Genomic DNA, 14968 nt, shown 5'->3' on the forward strand with positions numbered 1-14968 from the left:
GTGGAAATCAACTAAATTTAAAATATTACCAACTTCGCAATATATGTAGCTTTATTATACACTAATACAACATTTGTACAACAGTGTTTTAAAAATATACCACGATGACATTCAGCAGATATTTCCATTTTGATTGAATTGTAAACACTGAGCACTGGCCGAACGCCACATGTCCTATATGATACATAATATTATGTCAATGGTGTCCTATAAAAAAATTCCTTTAAAATAATGTTCGAAAACTAGTTTCTTTAGGCAAAGCCTAAAAAAAAGTTCGAATTTATTTATTTTTTAACTCTTAACTTTAACTTTTTTAATTAATAATTTCTAAGACCTGTAAATGCATAGACTTCCATATTCCCTTTTCTTAAATGTTTTCTATCCTTTTTGTAATTTGTTAATCTTAATGACTCCCCAGGGGGTGCAATCCAGTATTTTGTCTACAAACATTTAGACAAACTCAAAATATTGTTATTAATTATTATTATATTTTTTTTTACGGCTAGGTCTATATACTGCGTACCCACGCCTCCTGAGAGCCTTAACCACGCTTGCCTACTTTACAAGGCATCAGGTTCTTGACGTCCTGGACGTCCACTGTTGACTGCTTGTCGGCAGTTTATGTCAGAACTTCGGGGCGATCGCCTGACTTGGGAGGATCCAAAGGAGTTGGCAGCCGATGGAGATGCATGGGGGATCTTTTTTTTTAATAGCATGTGCTCCAACTAGGAAGCGGACATTGAATGATGATGATATTTTTTTTTGTTTTTGAACTGTAAGAAATTGCTAGCAGCAATAAGTCCGCCATTTAACCGTGTATACCTAAGTTTTGTTTTTTGTATTTATTATATTCTATATCGTCGCCGTAAACGCAAGTCACTCATTCTATAAAAGTCAGTTTTGTATTGAATGTGCCATTTAAAGCGTAAAATTGTGTTCTTTAAGATGCTTAAAAGTTACCATCGTTACTAAGTTACAAAACAGTTTCTTAAATCTAAATTATTTATAGTTAGTAAAAAACGGTGGTCGTTCTTATAATAAAATCTCAACAAACATAAATCACTAAAGGCAGATAAAATTTATTGACAGTTAAGGCAAATTTTTATCATTTTTAAGTATGACAGTTTTTTTTCCCTAAAAACAACATTTTGTTTGTGTTTAGGTATCTCTATAACAAAACATAAAAAAATAAACACGTCAAAAAATGTTTCTCTGTATGAAACATATTTTTAACCACAACATGAAATCATTATTTGTAATATTATCTTCCTGTGACTAACTCTTTTAGATTACATTGCTCAGATTATAAAAAAGCAAAAATCACTAAACTAATTTTTTGCAACATTGTCACATTAAAAATCTTCCAGGGCCCCGATTACTATGGGAAGTTAACATGTTTCTTCAATTTTACCTACAAAGTAAATGTAAGTTTTCTGTATGAAAAGCAGAATATGCATACACAGTTTTCGTCTAAACATGTTCAATTATAGGTTACCGACGAAAATACTTAAAATGTTCTAAAACTACTGGGAGTTTTACTCAATTCTGACCTATCTCTTGACGCTCAAATAGTAGAACGATAAGTTCATGCTTCTACCAGCTGAGACAAATTAAATGCATACGCAAAAAATTTGCCGGTTGATGCCGCCCGTCAATTAATAAATGCGTTTGTAGTGTCTAGAGTCGATTATTGTAATGTTATCTATGCAGGTCTACCAATTAACAAAATGACTCGCCTACAATCTGTATTGAATGCCGCAGCGAGACTTATTTTCGGAATCTCTAAGTTCAGTCATATCACTCCACTACTTCGGGAACTACACTGGCTACGTTTTCCACAGAGGGTCGAATACAAACTATGTTGGCTTATGTATAAGTCACTGCACAACTCGGCTCCGGAATATCTAAGGGAACTATGCATTCCAGATGAACTAGCTGACAGGCGTCTCACGCTTAGATCAGCTACGTCTACGGCGAGAGGAAAAGTTATTATACCTCTACGCAAACAGCGCACTAAATTTGGTGAACGCGCATTTGCGGTCGCAGGCCCTATGGCATGGAATGCTCTCCCAGCAGGTGCGAGGCTGTGAAAGTGAAGTGATGTTTCGGAAAAAACTTAAAACCCACTTGTTCTCTAAATCATTTGAATAAATCCGTAGCACGTGACAACAAAATAAATTATTTTAATTAAATTACAAATTTAAAAGCTTCAATTAAATTAACTTAACAATAGAATCACCATGTAAAGCGCCCTTGAGGTATTTTATTACGAAAATGGCGCTATATAAGTTATCCATAATTAATTAATTAATTAATTAGTTCATCAAAATATGCTTATTTTCGTACACAAATATCGGCTTTTTAGACCGTCGAAGATAGCTCTGTTAACTTCCCATTGTAAGATGGCCCAGATGTATGAAAATGTACCTAAAAAAAGTTACCAATGGAATTTATAAAAAATACATGAAAATTTCCATCATTATCATCATCATTTCCTCTTTCAGCACTAATGGTGCATAGGGCACTGCATCGGTGCACCAATTGCAGCGTATCTTGATCATTTTTGTCACACGAAAGTAAGCAAATCAGTCTTACGCTTCAGGTACCAGTCCATTGGCTATGAAATATTGTGGTGTGAAAACACAATTTTAAATAAATGTCAAATCAACCACGTCGTTAATCGAACCCGAGACCTCTCGCATGGTTGGCAAATGCGCTGACCATTACACCACGAGTACCGGTACTGATAAGGGCAGGTATGAAGGTAATAAAACGTAAATGAGATATTGTTAGAAATGGAATATTACAACCAGAATTATCTTCTTTAACTCTTAAAAGACTGTGCTGAATAATCCCTTTGCAGCCGGTGGTGTAACACAATGTGACCACAAGCATAAGTCGAGATATTTTGAAATGTAAGCTAAAATACCAAATTATTTACAATGGTATGTGTTAAAAATGATCTTTATTCAAAGATGTTACATAAAAAATATAAAATTAAAGCATATTTATGCAAAATAAAGTTAGAAATTGTGTTCATTCCTTTTAAAATCCCGCCAGCAAGCGCTGCCGCCCGCGTCTGGTTGTCGACTGAATTCCGAATTACACTTACGACTGAATTTAGGGGAAATAGATCAACCGGGAGACTAGAAAGTATGCCATACTAATACAACTCTTATTTGAATGCAAAAAAGAATATCAAATTTTTATTGCAAATAAATACTAGATTTTATTAGAATAAATAAAAACGCTGTTAAAACATATTCTTAGAATAATATTGAAATAAAACATAAAAAAATAGCAAAAAAAACTTGTAAGAAATAAAATAATAGTACGTAATACGTGACATAATCAAATCATAATTAAACATACACAAAAATGACAACGTAAACACGTTTTTTAAAACTAGTTTCGAACAAATTTTTTGAACACTTTAAATGAAATAACTTTGCACACTTCCTTGGGTACACTTTCACTTATTTGTTTGACCAATTAGCGCTTTCATCCTCTAATGGACATCTTCAGACTGGCGAATATTATACAATGTAAGGATGATTTATAGAAATCAAAATATTATCTTAAGTGTGGAAATGAGTGGAAGTGTACCAAGTATTTTTGATTAATAACTTATATGTAAATGTATGTAAATATTACATCATTACAATGAAATTCCATCAAGAATTGTCAAAAAATAATTTAAATCAGATAAATTGTGAATAAATTGTAGAAACATTTCGGGAACACGGTGTGTTAAATACAGCGTCAGCTCAGTGTACTACAAAAAACTTCACGCGACTGATGTGTTCTCTGTCCCACAAGTGGTATAATTCTGTATCGTGCTCTTTCGGTATTGTTTTCTCGGTCACTCAAGCTCCGCCCCTAACGAATAGTGTCCTTGTCGGTCTTCTGATATGCTATATTCTCGTGCTCTTTCTTATAAAATTTAATAAACCACTTATAATACTGGCATCTCTTTCGTTTGTTTTAATTTATTTTACAAAATGAAGAAATTGTTTTTTATAGAAAAAGCCCGCGCATTTTTTATAAAAATGTTTCCTTATTTTGGTGTAAAAAAGTCCATATAAGGATTACAAAAAATATGAGTTGGTTATTTAAAAAAATAAGAGAGTTATTAAATGATTTTTACCCGAGGTAGACATCCGTTACCGCATAGCCACACATGAGTTAAAAAAAACAAAGAGAATGCAACTCTATAAAAAAAGGTTTCAACTAAAATATTTCATTATATATTTTTTTAAGTATTACCGAAGGCATAATTTTACGTAGAAATAATGGAAAATGTCACAAACATGTATGTGATTTGAAATGCTTGTATTTCTTTTCAAAAACAAAAAATTAAGATTTCGCTTAGGGTATTTTCATGTTCAATGTATTATCTTCAAATTATTATAATAAATTTCAGTTCAATACTTAGTCTTTATTGAGATCCCAGATACCTTAGTTTAGTCTAAATTTGAAATGGCATCATCTGCCGGTCTAAGAGTAATAATATCTGACAATATTTTGAGTTTGTCCAAATTTTTGTAAACAAGGACTGGATTCAACTCCCTGGGGAGCTGTTTATATTAACATATTACAACAGAGATGAAGAACATTTAAGAGAAGGTAATGTAGAAGTCTTGGCATCTACAGGGCTTATGACTATAGAATTATGAATATAGATATATAGATGTTCAAATATAGGCAGAATGGTGAATGTTACACTGTGTGTAAAGTGGCCACTAAAACCAGCCATTGACAGGTCATGAGCCCTGTAGATGCCTAGACTTCTACATCACCTTCTCTTAAATGTTCTTCATCTCTGTTGTAATATGTTAATAATATTTGAGTTACTTAAAACTATTAAGTAGATTTTTAAATAAAAATGCCTTTAAACAATATTGTTTTTACCTAATTTATGTTTTTCATTATTTTTTATTATTGCGCGCTTAAAAAAAAAACATTCGTTTTAAAATGGCAAAAATCGTATGATTTCCTTATTTTGCTTGCATTTTACAGACTGCCTAAAATATGGAATATTGTGCCATTTTCAATATTGTTCTGTTGTGTTTTGTAATTCATAATTTTTAATATGCACATGGTATGTCGATGATAAATCTTGGTATCCAGCGCAACATAATTTGCAAATTGCTTATTAACTTGAATAATACATTAAAAGCTTCATTCCGTGCATTATTTTATTGAAAAACGCCATTAGCTTATTTTTACAGCAGGATATAAAGTCTGATGCCATCATAATTCGATCTTATCTCGCGTTCTAAAACACTTTTTCATTAAAACATCGCACCCGTCCCGCTCGCACTCGCGCGAAATCCATAAGAAACGGACAGAGCCGAAAGCGTTACAACGTATCTTTTTTGTTTATCGTGAATCATTCCGTGTCTGGGATTGGTCCGTTTGATTGTATCGGCATTCTTTTATTATTTACAATGTATTTTCATTGGTTATACAACCCACAGCCGGTATTATTGTAATTAAGATACATAATATTATTAATTCATGGATTTAAATGTCGGGTATGATTGACCGATCCTAATTTTAATGTCTGACCATCTTAGAACATTCAAATGCATAATATTATTAGCATTTATTAGCAGAGCCACGGACCATTAGGATACTTTATAAATTAATATATTATCAATTTATTTAGTTTTGTTTTATTCGATAACAACAATTAGCAGACAACATATTACAACAGACATGAAGAACATTTTACGGAAGGGAATATAGAAGTCTAGGCATCCACAAGGCTTATGACCTGTCATTGGCTGGTTAAAGTGGCCACTTTGCTCACTGTGTAACATTCATCATTCTGCCTATATTTGAACATCTATATTATTATTACTATATTTTTATTTTTATTTGATAAAGAAATATTAGCGTTCATATAATTTACCCGAATTAAAAAAATATATATATACATTAAACGCCCATAGGGCCTTTATAATACAAATTTGCTTATATATAATACATAATTAAGTTTATAAACAACAATAGTTAGCAGTTATACAACGGTTTAAAAAGTACGGTTATAAAAACATGTTTGAAAATAAACAATTGAAGTTATTTAAAAGTACGCAATTTACTTTTTACAAAGTGTAACTTACTGTCTAAAGTTATAAAAAATGCACGAATATATGTATAGATACAAATATTGAAAAGTTTTTTCATCGATAAAACAATTAAGTAGCAAAAGAGTGCCCAATTTAAACATTGTTTTTAATTACCTATTATATTATACTTGACATAATTTAAGCAGGCAGCATCCATCAACATTCGCATTGTAAATATTCTTAGCTGTTCTTTCGCTGTCCATTCGCTCTACATGTCCAAACCAGCGCAGAGCTCCTATCTTGATTTTGTCGACAATGTTTACCTCAGCCTTTCAAAGTGTACGGATCTCAACATTTGTGCATATATCGTACATAATTTTACCACACATTCGCCTGAGAGATCGCATTTCGACAGCATTCAGCCTACTTTCATCCCTGTTTTTACAAGTCCACACTTCGCTCCCATACATCAGGGTCGGAACCAGGACATCATTGTGAACTGCTTATTTAAACATTTATTTGCCAAGGTTGATTTAAATGCACCGTTCACTCTGTTCCCGGCACGCACCCTCCTTTCAATATATTTCTCAGTCATTCCATCCTTAGTAAACATACTTCCCAGATACACAAATTCCTCTACTTGTTTTAGTATAACTGCATTCACAATAATTTTACATTAATTTCAAAATACATCACATTCGATTTATCGACATTCATCAGCAATCAGCTTCCCTCGCTACATCGTAGACCTTTGTCACCAAGAATTGCAGTTCCTCTTTGTTGTTAGCAAGAAGCACGGCATCATCAGCATACAAAAGACAATTGACATTTAAGTCACCCATTTTCGCTCCCATTCTTAAGCCTATCAGTATGAAATTACGATAAATAAATTAATTTTAAACGTCGTTTTTTGCAAACGATTATAAAATATATATTTTGTGTTAATACGAGTAACATTCACCATTCTGTTCTATTCCTCCATTTTTTTCTTCTGTTCAAGAGCTAAAAAAATAACCGTAACGAAAATAAATAATATTATTCTCGGTTACGTTAGCTAAAAAGCCAGTGTATTTAATGTTAAGCTTGATGGTACAATCTCTGGCCTAGTGGTAGTGCGTGGGAGGCGTGAGTAATAACGCTGTACCATGAATTAATTCGGCTATCATTTATATCGAATCTAAATATTTTGTAAGCGGGTGACGCCAACGCGAAGCTTTTGTGTTTTCCGACAGAGATTTCTCAATTTGTTCCCGTGGATACTGAAATTCGAATAATAAAATTACGAGGAATATACAATTATAACATGTTCATAATATATACTATATATTTATAAACTATCATATAGTAAAATAGATTGCTCAGAACTCTTAACTTTAATAAATATATAGGATTTCCATTTATGTAATACGTTAGCATGGGAAGCATGTTTTCAAGAGATGGAAGAGTAGAAAAAGATGTTGAAAGAAGAGTGAATGCGGGCAACAAAATGAACGGAGCACTAAGCACAGTAATTTCTAATAAAAATATGTCAATCGAAGCTAAACTGGCAGTGCACAACGGAGTTTTAGTCCCAACACTTATGTATGGAAGTGAAACATGGAACTGGCAGAGGAAGGATGAAAGCCGAGTGAACGCGGTTGAAATGCGATCTCTTAGACGAATGTGTGGGAAATCAATGTATGACAGGGTTACGAATGATGAAATCAGGCGAGAGTGTAAATCTGAGACAAGTATAATTGATAAGATTAAGAAAGGGTCTCTGAGATGGTTTGGTCACGTAGAACGAATGGACGACGAGAGAATGGTAAAACAAGTATATATGGCAAAAATGAACGGCAACGTTAGACGAGGACGACCAAGGAAGACGTGGCATGATCAGATAAACCAAAATCTTAAGTCTGGTCATGTCAAAAGTAGACAGAACCGAAGGGCATGTATGACAAGATGTATGAATGTGGAAGAGGCTAGGAGTGTATGCCAGGATAGACGTGTGTGGCGGTCCATTCTCTCTGCCTACCCCTACGGGGAAATGGCGTGATGGTAGTAGTAGTAGTAGTAGTAGTAGTAATACGTTAGTAGTAGATATACAAACTTTTAAAAATAACTTTTTTACTTTGATTTTTTTTAAACCATTCTCATTTATGTTTTTTTTTCCTTCTTTTTTGCACTAAAAATAGTTAATTGATAACCTTAGATCATAGAATTAAGATTAGATATAATGATTATATTCCTAATTTGGAAACTTCACTGGTCCAGTATAATTAATTTGGTAATGTATCCAAAATAAAACAAGTTTATTGGATTATAATTCTACTTTATTTTTTATAAAATATACAAAGGGTATATTGTGACGCGTTTTTACCTTAGTTGACATTAAACATGAATGAAACCTGTGTAAAACACCAATGCAGAGTTTCAACAATAATTTTCAAAATAAACCTGTATAAATGAAATCTATATTTTTATAATTATTACATTAATTTTAAAGTCCTACCCTTACAAATGTTTTTAAATAATGGAAGGTTTTTCCCCAATATAACCAAAATATTCCTCTAAAATACTCAGCATACCCTGATTGAATTTTAATTACTCTACTTATTTTGGCTTGTATAGAACATATCCACAAACATAAAATAGCAATTATTTTTAGTAAATAAGGAAACTTTGTAAATATTTAAGTTGGTTTGTTTGAAAATGTCCTAACAAGACGAAACGCGTCACAATAAAACCTTTGTATATTTTATAAAAAATAAAGTAATTAAAATTATAATCCAATAAACTTGTTTTATTTTGGATACATTACCAAATTAAATATGGAATTACACCAATTGTCTGCATACACAATAAAAAACAGTAGAATTAAGTCTAACTAGATATACTATAAAACAATGAACTTGTGTTGTATGTTTTCTCAATAAAAGGGAAAAAAATACCTTTTTTTTTGTTTTTCAGTCATCATAGTGGTACTGATTATACAGTGATGATTTAGATTTATTTTATTTTATACCACGCCTTCATAGTTGAAATTTTTTTTTTTTTAAATTATCAAAATTTATGCAACGCAGGCCAAGATCAAGTCAACTCTCAAGTGTCAGGATGTCTAAAAGTGATAATATGGATAAAGTAAACACGCGAGTTTACATGTTAAAAGTCAAAGACATGCCAAAGGTAGTATTGACATATTCTGTAAAAACACGAGCGGACACCACGAGATCGGAGAATCTGCTGAGAACATCAGAGATGAGGGTCCTAAGATCGATTACCAGAAACACTGCGCGACCGGGTCAGAAATGACTTACTACGGGAAATGTGCGAAATCGGAGATATTGTGCACTGAAGCAGATCCCGTAGAAGATTCTGGAGAGACAAAATCCCACTTCTTTAGACTATCATACCCTCAATTTTAAATCTGGAAATATAATATATAACTTAAGTTTAGTTAGAACGTAAGTTTAGATATATAACGGACCTAAACTATACAACCTGATACCGTCACTTTGGAAATCTGATAAACTATCAGTATTGAAGGGAAAATTAAAAAATTGGTTGACAGCCATTGGAAGTAAGGAATCACAGAATTTATTGAGGATAGTAATCTAAATATTATGCTATCCCATTGAATCATACATAAATTTATTGTATTTTCGCATGTGCATATATATTGTGTATGTATGTGTGTATATATATGTATATGTATGTATATGTGTGTATATATGTATGTATGTGTATATGTATGTATGAAGTATGTATGCTTCATATTTATATATTTAATTGTATTTTTACATTTAATGTAAACTGTATTTTTTTTTCTTTTCTTCTCTTTTGGGCTATAACTGTTTTTTTATTTCTTCAATATTGTTTTTACTTATAGGAAACATATTCGAAAACCATATTTGCCGCAACAAATCAGTTTCTTAGAACAGGCATTTGCCCATATAGGAACCGATTGCAACATTAGGCATATTAATATTTCTGGCTTGCCGACCCTTCATATACTGAGCCTACTCCTAGTACAAGCAGAATTTGCCAGAGTGTTTTTTGTGCCATTTTTGTAACATTGTATGTATGAACTAATAAATAAATTTAAAAAAAAAAAAGACAATTGTAAAGCGCCCTTGAGGTGATTTTTTACAAAAATGGCGCTATATAAATCAGCCAAATATTATCATTATTATTAATTAGGCCTCATCAAGGGAGACTGAGATGTCTAAGTAGATCTGATCGTCAGATTTACAAGAAGACAAAGAAGAAGAAGACATAATTGTAATACCTACTATAAAGATTTGGAGGTACGCAATTGTTAAAAAATAGTCTCCACAACTTAATTATCTCTTACCCTTCTCAGACTCCCGGTGGTCCTTCGAGCCAAAATGGTTATTACCACAATGTCGAAAGAGGAACGCGGTATTTAAGCATTATATCGAAACGTTTACAAGATAGTCGATGGCGTGAATTCTTCTGGTAGCTAACACTCCCACTCGAGATGTGGAGTATCTACCCGAACTGAAGACTAATAACCAATAACTCAAACTGGTAGACGAATTACTCCGCTCGCCCATCGGGTGACCAAAAATTGAAAATCTTTCGAGTCTCGAATTGCATATTTAACAGAATTTTACTACCTCAATTTTTTGAAATTCGAACACAATAATTGAGGACCGTTTTCACAAAGCAAAATATCTACAGAAAAAAACGTAATGTGATTTTTGACGAAAATCGATTCTTCTTTATGAGAAGATCTGTCGATTGGTGAAATAAAATTCTAGCAGAACGATGTATGTGCAAAGTTGCAGCCAGTCGAGTTGGGATTAGATTATTGTTTAATTGTGTAATAATATGAAAATATTTCAGAAATAACATACGTAGGTATGTTGGCATATAAAATATATAAAAAATCTGTTAAAATATATAATAATGATTTATAATAATAAAAATACTTAATAGTTTTGTTCCACTTTTATTTATATTTTTTTTTTACCATCGTGACGACGAAACCCGGTCACTGTAAAAATATAAAAAATCACCAGTCTGACGATGTCGGTCATGACAAAACCCGGTCACTGGTAAAAAAAATATAAATAAAAGTGGAATTAAACTATAAATTATTTTTATTATTATAATCAAAATGCAGTTCCACCTAGAAATGTTAGTAGAAAAACTCAAAATATTAATAATGATTTCACACAAAAGCAAACTAACCTATAAGTATGTTATATTCCTGATACAAATATTTTTTTCTATACATTCCTATATTAACTCATGTTAGGATTTAGAATCTCTATAAAACAGTATTTCTGTGTTTTGTTGAAATCGTAGAAGGGAATTTTTTATTTTCTGAAAATTTTTCTTTTTTTAGATATTTCGCTTTGTGAAAACGATCCTCAATTGTGCGAGTCCTTGCCTTCGTTGTCAGCGCGTTTACCCATCGCGCAAGAGGAGCATATACTCGTATATACAAGTATTGTAAACAAGAAAAGATGGACTAACAATTGAAACAACGAGGAAGTTCAGTAAACGGGAAATTGGATTTAAAAAGTGTTAAAAAATTAAAGCATTTAATTGTAGCGCGAAGTTTCTCGAAAATACGCCACTAATTTTCCGAAATCAACCAATGACGGAATGATGTAATATATTTCCGGTTACCAGGAAGCCAACCCACCAATCAGGACAAGTCACCGTAGAGAACTTGAGACGTCACAAGCCGAGTAATTTCAAAATTACAATACTTAAAAAAATCATGGCGCTGATAATACGACACATATTTTTTTAAATTGCTTAGTTCGATAGTCTATTATTATTTATTTTTTTAACCACTGATCTCTCTCATTATTCAGCTTTATTCAAAAAACCTGTTTTTATTTTTAATTAATTTTTGAAAATTAAACATGAATTCTGTTCCGCCGCGTCTATAAAAGCGTGGTCAGTCGAATTATAATATGAACTATGAAGACAGTACAGTACACCATAAGGCACTTACTAATACCGCCATTAGTGAGAGGTACGTAAACACATACCAGTGAAGCGATTCTGAATGCGTAGCCAACCTGGCTTAGCTACGTTAACTTAACGTTAGTAACTCGAGATTAGCGATCTTTAACGCGAGGTTTCCATGGTATCGATAAAACAAAACGTGGTTTTACCTTTCTTCATACGAAAGTAGTCCCGCATTTTCTCTACGGATTCTTCCACTAATTTTTTATACATTTTAGAGAGACTTCGCCGTAAATGCCTTACTTTTTAATACGTGTAACAAACCTTTTTTATTCCAATTTCCCGTAGCACTGCACTTCCTCATTTGGACCCCTCAATATCTATTAGCAATTCATAATACTACATGACTTGGGTACGCTTATCGATCTAAGTTCATGTAAACAAACGCTTTAAACGTTTTAAAATGCGATTATATAATTTGATTTCAGTAAGAACGAGTATTTTCGCATTGTATTTTGAAGTTTGATGATAATTACTGCTGCCATATAATTGTTCCATTGTTCCAAAAAAGGAAAGAATTTTCATGTATGAGCCTATGTAAAAACTAAAAAATGATATATGCAACTACTATGGGGAACAGGAAATCAAAATGACGTTAACAGACTACAAAGGCAACAAAATATAATATTAAAGTTAGTATATGACCTACCCTATCTAACAGCAACTAAAGAACTTTTTAAACAAACTAAACAATTAAATTGCGTTGTTCCAAGATTGTTCAATGATCTCCCACAAACCATCATCAACATGAAAAATCTTCAAATGAAAAAAAAAGAACTAAAGAAATATCTTCTTGATACTTTATAGTGCCTGTTTATAAATAAATCTGTAAAATACAAATAAAATAAATGTAATTTAAACCTGTCATAAAAAAAAATATTAAAAAAATGTTTCCCACCGAAAAGTCTTGAGACTTAGTGGGTAACAAATTCTTATATGTATTTTTTAATTATAAAATAAACGCTGCTCTGCAGCACTGAAACTGAAATGTAACTGAACTCTTTAAACTAGAATCCTTAAAACTTATTCATAAATTAGCCACTGATGTAATTGTAGACGAAGAATTAAAACTTGAAAAAAAACTGTAGTAAACATGAACACAATACGAGAATATCAGAAAAATGTCATTCACAACCTTTTAAAACAAGAAAAGGACAATCGAGACTAATAAACCATGGACTGAAATTATACAATAAACTACCAGACAAAACTAAATGAAAGATTCAGACAACCTTTACAAAAGATGTTAAAAATATTATTATTAACAGTAGAATGTAAATTTTAAAAGTAAAAATATTTTTTTAATATGTATGTATCAATGAAAATTTAAAATGACTAAAAAATAAAAAAAATCATCTAACCCATTGATTTATTATTAGCATTCAAATTCACGAAATCGATAAGCTTTCGACTCTTCAAGGGCCGTTACACATTCGGAATCAAGGCCCAGAAAATGATGGAGTGAGATCGCATATTCAAGATAATTTTAGAACTGAATGAGATGGCATATTTATTTTCTGTAATGCCTGGATTGTCTAGAACTGACCGGGATTTATCACTTAAATTTTACACCATGTCTAATCATGTCTTAAGATATCCAATTTACTGCTCGTAATGCAGAATTTCATATATTTTTATCACTGTATGCTAGATCCTATTATTTTCAAAGAACTGCCCGGAGAGTGGATACATTTGTATGGAAGATGTACAGGTAATGAATATAATGAAAATTAAATATGGCAGTTCAGAATCACCTTCCAAATAAATATTTCGTTTCGACTCTGGGACCTTAATTAATTAATTCATTAATTATGGATAACTTATATAGCGCCATTTTCGTAATAAAATACCTGAAGGGCGCTTACATGGTGATTCTATTGTTAAGTTAATTTAATTGAAGCTTTTAAATTTGTAATTTAATTAAAATAATTTATTTTGTTGTCACGTGCTACGGATTTATTCAAATGATTTAGAGAACAAGTGGGTTTTAAGTTTTTTCCGAAACATCACTTCACTTTCACAGCTTCGCACCTCTGCTGGGAGAGCATTCCATGCCATAGGGCCTGCGACCGCAAATGCGCGTTCACCAAATTTAGTGCGCTGTTTGCGTAGAGGTATAATAACTTTTCCTCTCGCCGTAGACGTAGCTGATCTAAGCGTGAGACGCCTGTCAGCTAGTTCATCTGGAATGCATAGTTCCCTTAGATATTCCGGAGCCGAGTTGCGCAGTGACTTATACATAAGCCGACAGAGTTTGTATTCGACCCTCTGTGGAAAACGTAGCCAGTGTAGTTCCCGAAGTAGTGGAGTGATATGACTGAACTTAGAGATTCCGAAAATAAGTCTCGCTGCGGCATTCAATACAGATTGTAGGCGAGTCATTTTGTTCATTGGTAGACCTGCATAGATACCATTACAATAATCGACTCTAGACACTACAAACGCATTTATTAATTGACGGGCGGCATCAACCGGCAAATTTTTGCGTATGCCTTGAGCATGAAAGACGAACGCGCCAACCACTACTTTACAAGGATTTAACCCGATAGAAGCCTTCGAGGTGAGAATACTCGTATCGGATTTTGGTTCCATTAATGTTGATAAATCGAAAGTGATGGTTTTTGAAACGGATAAAAATATAACTAAATGTTAGATCAGCGTGAACGGAGATATTCTGAATCAAGTAGAAGAATTTTTGTATCTGGGAAGTATGTTGACTAGGGATGGAAAGACCGAGAAAGATATTGAAAGTAGGGTTAGTGCCGGGAAAAGGGTGAACGGTGCGCTGAAATCTACTTTGGCAAACAAATGTTTATCGCAGAAGGCTAAACTAGCAGTTCACAACGGAGTTCTAGTGCCTATTCTAATGAATGGGAGTGAAGTATGGAATTGGAAAAATGATG

Source organism: Micrasema longulum, unplaced genomic scaffold (genome assembly GCF_059751315.1).
Source record: "Micrasema longulum isolate JH-2025_06_02 unplaced genomic scaffold, ASM5975131v1 h1tg001723l, whole genome shotgun sequence".
Lineage (NCBI taxonomy): Eukaryota > Metazoa > Arthropoda > Insecta > Trichoptera > Brachycentridae > Micrasema > Micrasema longulum.